General features: G+C 41.2%; 1 protein-coding gene across 1 annotated transcript in view; it reads left to right on the top strand.

Annotated features, from left to right (window-relative positions):
* Window positions 1-2,211: 2,211 nt before the first annotated feature.
* LOC143018074 (uncharacterized) overlaps window positions 2,212-7,500 on the top strand; it is a 98,887-nt gene continuing 93,598 nt past the window's right edge. Inside the window, exon 1 of the mRNA XM_076173169.1 lies at window positions 2,212-2,519. The gene's annotated coding sequence lies outside the window, so the exon portion shown is untranslated. The remainder of the gene's footprint in view (window positions 2,520-7,500) is intronic.

Below are 7,500 nucleotides of genomic sequence, written 5' to 3'. Positions count from 1 at the left end.
GGCGTCACTTTAGTTCTTGAGATATGGACTGCATAAAATTGATGCAGTCCATACTCTGGCCGGGCCAAGGGAAGGGTGGAAAGAGGAACTGGGTAACAGACAAGAGGAAGTCATTGGTAGGGAACCCCTTATCATCTCTGTGTGACGTCATATCAGCCGTTCTTGTGGATGGTGTACTTTTTTTTAATAGTGAAGTAGAGTTTCAGACAACATCGAGGTCGGATACAGATAAATAATTACATATACAGATAAATTATGATATAACAACGATAATAATGGTTCTGATAATAGTGATAAGAAAATAGTAATGATGATAATAATAATAATAATGATAATAATAATGGTAACGATGATGACCACAACAATAGTGTTAATAAAGAATAATAGTAATGATAAAGTATTAGACAAATGAATATATATTTATTGCCGTTTTCATATCGGTGTAACATTTAATATTGCATTCCCCAGTCGCTATTATACGTGTAATTCCCACTCCCCCAGTTGTTTTTATACATCTGATTAGCACTTCTCTTGAATAATTTGCACCCCCAGTCAACGTCGTGTGTGGTTGCCAGCGATCGCCAGATGAAGAAGAACGGCGGGCGGTCGACGTCACTCTCCACGGCGCACAAGAATGTCTCTTAAAATCCTTCTTAGGTTAGCTGCTGATGAAGTATGCGTTAGGTTTTCATTTCTTTGTTCCTTGACTGTTCTTGTGTTTTCATTGTTGATAGGCTTCACTGAAAAGTGTTGAGTTATTAGGTGTTAGAGGCTATAAAAGAGTGTCAGGTAAACTAGCATTCACATATTTATTACACGTGTCTTGCAGTACATTTGGTTAATGTTTTTTCCCATAGTTTAAGGAGCAAACAAACAAATAAACAAGTAAATGAATAAATAGATAAATGAATAATGAAACGGAATATTAGAGGCTGAAATTATACACAGCCTCACGCGGTATGACCGCAAGGATGTCATCGAATTAAGTTGTCTCACGTTGATAGGCATCTCGGGCGAGGTTGGAGGCGGGATTCGAAGCCAGGGTCCTCCGAGCGTATGTTGCTCACGCCAGCCACTGGCCCATCTCAGTGGGAAGGGCAGAGAACGAGGTCTGGTCTTTGGGCATATATCACTTACACGGTATCGTGATAGTAATCAACGCCATTGTCAGTATAGTTTACGTTAATAGCAATATGACTTACCATCATCGTCGTCGTCATCATTATCATCATCATCTTCATTATCTTTATCATGATCATTATCATCGTAATCATTATCATAATATTTATCATCATTATCGTCGTTATCCTTATCATCATATCATTATCACCATCATTATCATATCAACATTATCAACATTATCATCATACTCATCATCAATCATCGATTATTATCAACCATCATCGCTATTATTATTATTGTTGCTGTTGTTATATGTTGTTGTCGGTGATCTTACTGTCATCAGTACAGCCAACAACATCACTGTCATTATTATCCTTAAAATATATTTCTCGTTCTTTGCTTGATATATATTGACTTGCTAGTTTTATATTTTCAACAGTATCATTCCACACGTGTTTTTATTTTTTCACTTGCTGAATGTGACATAACCGATTAGTTGTTCGCATTATCAATAGAGTAACGTTGTTTATGAAAAACAATGAAACCATTGTAATTATTACGATTCTTCAACATCCTTGGCGTAGTTCTTCACTCGAGTTCCAACTGGTCGCAATCGTTCGTACTCTTCAAACTCAACCACCTCCACCTACTACTCCTCCTCCTACCTTCCATATCAAGAACTGCTGTATATCTTCTTAGGACTTAGCTAGAGTTCCATAGCTTTAATGGTCATCTAACTCATCTTGGTCTAAGGGAACTTAAGCGAGGGTTCCTGTTACCCATACATAGAGGGTCTTGAATCACAGGCCCCTTTAAAGCTTTTCAAACGTCAAATAGAATACAAAACATCAGTTTTTATTTTGTCCTTATTTATTATGATTCGGTTTATGGGCATAGATGTTGAGATATATAATTCATTTCATTATATAGTGATCTGTATAACAATGACAAATATTTAAACAAGTATATTTGGGTAAGTTATTAGGAAAAAAGACACTATAAAATGATCACATGGCAACTTTATTTTCCCCCAACGGCTGAAGCTGCTGAGAACACCCCGTGACCATCGTTCAAGACCTGGGCAGGCGGGTAGTGTCATACCAGGCAGAAGGGAGGGAGAACGTGCATCTGGTTCCTGTGTTTTCATCCCATATACTTCATTTAACTGTTTTGATTTTTCGCAACAAGTGGATAAGCTCGAAGTGTATGAAACAAACAATATTGTGTAACGATTCAACAAAGTGAAAGACGTTTGAAGAGAAGCGTAGACGGTTATTTTGTTATCGTTTGGAATTAACAGATAACCAACCGTAAACAGTGCTGGAAACTGTTCGACAGAAAGGGAGAGTGAATGTTTGTTAAACAACCTGAGATTCAATTGTGGAGCATTGCAACAGGTAAGGTAAACTAATGCTTAATGTCATGTGAATCGAGTGAGCAATTATTATTGGTTCATATGCAATCGTGTTTAGACATTTTCCGTGTTATATATATATATATATATATATATATATATATATATATATATATATATATATATATATATATTGTGTGTGTGTGTGTGTGTGTTTCTTCTTTCGAAACATCTCAGGAATGAAAATAGATGTTGTTTAACGAAAGTATGTCATCGTTATTAGATATTAGAATTGAAATAACTTTTGTCACGGAACTGTTACGCAGATTCCGTCACACAACAGAACTGGAACCAATGTCGGCTTGATCAACAACAACCAGGGTACTGATTATTCACGCCCTGTTGTAAAAGTGTATTAACACAAGGACATTCCTCATAGTCAGAGCATGAATGTACCTGTTTATTAGCCAACAATATAACACGCTGAGCGCCTACCTGGAATCTTGGGGCAGCCTCCTGTCTTCATCAGTGGCCTGCTAATCTCCATACCTGGATTTGTGGACCTGTCTGTCTGTCTGACCGGAGGCTGAATGTGGACAGTGAACTAGACGACTATCACTGACTAAAATGAACTCTGTGATATGCGAATACTTTGCCATTTGGCCTCTACTTCTCAGAGGAAGTTGGGATGGGGGGAGGGGAGGCACGTAACAGAAAAATGAAGTTGTAGTTGTAGTGAAAGTAGTCTGTTCTGACGTCGTCACAGCCCTCTTCAGAACGATGCTTTTCGGATGCGACACCGTCGCAGTCATGTGTCATTTTGGATTCCTAAAATTTTCGCGGCAAAATAGTAGAGGTGATGATAAGCAATAACAAAATGCAAGGGATGGTTTGTAGAATGTAGAAATGCCTGCTATGGCTGGAGGCGATCTAGATTACAAAAACAAAATTCAACAATATTAAATACAATTAGACATACATATATACATTTTTTTTTTACAAAATTGGTAGTTGAAAAGGGAGAGCGAGAAGCAAAGCTTATCATCTGCATTGTTAATATATAATGATCACAACGAGGTAATTACACATGTCATTATTGATTCAAGTTTAGGGCAGGACGTTCAACAGACGTCGTCCTGTCATACACAATATCTGTGTGTGTTTAAAGCATATATGTATGAGTTTTACAAGACCGATATTTTTTCTTTACTTAAACTCCAATTCTACCATGACCTACCCGCTAACCTCCTCCCCTCCTCCTCCTCTTTGTGACATAATCAAACAAGTGTAACACTTTTCATGGTGTAGGTTCCCCTTGTGGTGGCTTTATATCGGGTGTGCATTCAGCAAAGTGGGATTTGTAGGATTAGGTCATCCTTGAAATGCTCTCTCTCTCTCTCTCTCTCTCTCTCTCTCTCTCTCTCTCTCTCTCTCTCTCTCTCTCTCTCTCTCTCTATTTCTCTCTCTCTTTATATATATAATATATATATATATATATACATATATATATATATACATATATACATACATAAATGCATACATAATCACTCCTACCGTCTCTTTCTTCTCCTTGCTCTCCCATTTGTTTCATCTCGTGTTACACCACCATTTCTTTTGAGATCGTTAGATGCTCTGGCTGTTGCTCACAATTTGAACTCCCCCCGCCTTCATGCACTTGCCCCTTGATCCTGACTGTCAGCAGGTTGTGTGTTTCATCTCGGTGGCAGGTCCTCGGTGTGAAGGAATTGTGACAAAGCTCGATTAAAAAAAACAAGCCTCCTTCTATTCATTTAAGTCTCCGCGTGTCGATCTAGTGAATGTGCGTGTATGCGTAGGCCTGTGTGTGTGTGTGTATATATATATATATATATATATATATATATATATATATATGTATATATATATATGTATATATATATACAGGGTATGCTTTTTTCAATTCTGAGCTCAGGTATTTCATCTGTTCACCCCGGGGGCAGGAGCGAATATAGGGTGCTTCCGAATTACCCAATTGTATTTACCAAATCATGATATACAGGGCAAGGGCTGTGCTCGTGTGGCCCCGTCTCTGTGTTTTTACTGGTCAAACTTGGCTTTAAATTTTCTTGTGTGATTGTACTTCTTCCTTGTTCTTCCATGAATCAGTGCATCAGAATGGAAAAATGTATTTCCATACCCTTCAGGCATCTTGTGTGTCTGTGTGTACTAAAAAGTGCAGGTTCTCTTTCCCTTGTCCAGGTGCCATTGCCCTTTGGCTGCTCTGGAGGAAGGGTCCCCCTCGACTGAATGAAATCGCCCGGTGGCACTACGAATCATGAATATATAAATTATACGTATCGGGTGGGTGAAAATCGACGCGGAGATGGATTCTAAAGTTGGCCGACAAGTCTCATGGTATTCTTATATATTAGTGGATAACACCGTATGAGGTTGGTTTCATTGTCGGAGCGTTTCACTGCAATGCACATCATCGGGTATGGTATTTTGTGACATTCTGAGCTTTCAGCGACTGAAGCCCCGTCTGTCAACAGATATGGATTACGCGTGGATGTTGAACTTAGAACTTGTTTGCACGTGGATCAGAAGTCCGAGCTTTAGATACCAGGATTTGTTTGTTTTTTCATAAACCTTTCGCTATCAAGAGATTGCCACGGAAAAGATTATTTTATCATATTATTTATACTTATGTATTTGTTTATTTTCTGGGGGTTAGAGGGGTTAGACAGAACGAAAAGGAGCCATACGGCACGGAAGAGGTTGATCACGGTATGCAGTTACCCTAGTTTTGGAGGGCCCATATACGGGTATGATGAAGGTGGGGAGGATGTATTTGGGGTGAAATCTAAATCTAGTGCATTGCAATAAAAGCTATTTTAGGAACAACACGCTCTGGTGTCATGGCGACTGTACTAGTGTATGTGTGTGCGTGTGCGAATTACTTTTTTAAGACGTTTTCCCGATATCAGCATTGGATGTTTTACCCAACTGACCAGCGTGACCTCTTCAATTCTGTCCCGTATTTCTTCATGGACTTTTGAGAGCAACACCTCAGCATCCAGTATTGCTGCGGTCTCTTGCCAAATTACTTAAGACCATCTTCTTGGTTAGAGCGACATATGGTCGGGTTTATCTTAAGCTGCAAGGCATGGCAACCGTCTGTACTCTCCTGCCCATATGGGCACAGGATCTTCACCCACCAGGTCCTCACCTCCTGCCGAAGACGGGTGCTCACGGTTCGTCGAAGTAAGACACTGGTGGACCCACCCGTGTTTATGTTAGGTTTGTAAGTATGTAATGGCTCGGTTATGGACTGCTGTTGTCAGTTCTCTGTGTTTGTTTATGTGCAGTGAGACGTAAGGAAGGTGATTAACGGGCACAGCCATTCAGGGCGTTTACTCATGCGTTCAAGAGCCTTGTTTCAGCCCCCCCCCCCCCGGGGTTGGAATTCGGTGACCGGGGGGATGGGGGGGGCATTGTCGGAATGGATCTTCAGGTCACCAAAAGTAGATTCTCTGATTAGTTATTTTGTTTGTGTACACGAGTCTTAACATGAGCAATCTTAACCTCGTATGCACTGATACCTGTTCATTGTCTATGCTTTTACTTTTTTGCAAGCGTCACCTGTGAGCTTTGTCTTTTCTTCTACTGGGAGGTCCTGGAAATCTTTTCTCCTAGATGATTTTCCATCTGCAAAAAAAAATAGCTTTTAGTACATAAAAAACTACAGTAAATGCAGATATGCTGAATGTTCAGCAACGAAAGATATAATTGCCTAGTTAGGGTAACTCACGGTCCAGGTTCGAATGTCCTCAGTGGCATCGAAGTCTGCATGACAAATGAAGTGCACTAACACTGGGACAGATTTTTTGGGTTTTAGTTTCCCATGTGTTCGCATTTGTTCGTCATCCTCTTTTTTTTTTTTTTTTTTTTTTTTTTTTTTTTTTTTTTTCTATCCTAAATTCGTTTAATGCTGTGGTAGAGTACTGTGTACTCTTTCGTATCATGTTGGACTAGCTATGAGGCAAGTAGGGAAATGGTGCAGAGCTGTGTTAAGATCGAGACATAAAGAGGAACAGAGTGGATCTCGTCACGAAGTGGTAGAGGGCTCCGGCGACACGTCTTTGGAATGCACGCACGTACAGCCCATCCAACTGTCCACACCCCCACACCCACCCATTCCTCGCCCAACCCTCACTTGCCGTAAATCCCTTCTGCCTACCTCGGCCGTTTCCCCTCTTATTGCCTACCAGTTTTCCCCACCCTCCTGTTCCCCATTTTCCTGTGGTGACTTTCCCTGGGTGCTTCTGTGGGACATGGGTTCTTGCAAACATTGGAGTGTGTGTGGGAAGGGGAGGAAAGCACTATAAGTAGCATTAAATACTGCCGAATATAAGTTCCAACCAACACAAGAACACTTGCGCCTTGTCACAAAATAAGTAGAAATAAATGTTCGGTAGTTCTGCTTTTAAAGAGGATTTACTCGTTTCGTCTTCGCCCTCTCCTCCCCGTCCCCGTCCTCGTCCCGTTACCATTTATCTAATCTCTTCCCACGTCTTTCCCATATTCCTCCCTTCGCCGTTGTTCTTATATTCCCCCATGGCGCCAGCCCTCCCCCCTTACCCGCGCGTTGGCGGCCGTGGTTTCAGGGTTTTCGACATAGATGCAGAACCTCTTGTCTGTCCTTCCCGCCTGCCTTCCTTCCTTCCCGCCTTCTCCCCTTCCTTCCCACGTTGTGTCATCGCGCCGGCCTCGTCCTCCGGCCGCCCAAACCTGTCTGTTGGTCTCGCCCTCGTTCTCCCTCTGTTCAAGTACTCGCAACCGCCAGCTCGGTGTTCCGTCCAGTCTTCCCAACCAGAATTTGCTCTGCCCAGTCAGTTCCTGAGTCCAAGCCTGGTTACTGCAGCAACTGGTCCTGGTTTTGTCCATACCGTGTTTCTTAAGACTTGGAGTAGTATTCTTAAACTTTGATGAAATATTAGGAGTTTGCCCCCACCCTATAGTTACACACACACACGCACACACAC

The sequence above is a fragment of the Oratosquilla oratoria genome, chromosome 34 (assembly GCF_046742065.1).
Source record: "Oratosquilla oratoria isolate Oo_2021 chromosome 34, ASM4674206v1, whole genome shotgun sequence".
Lineage (NCBI taxonomy): Eukaryota > Metazoa > Arthropoda > Malacostraca > Stomatopoda > Squillidae > Oratosquilla > Oratosquilla oratoria.
The sequence above is the reverse complement of the archived record's forward strand: the minus strand, read 5'-3'. Positions and strand labels throughout refer to the sequence as shown.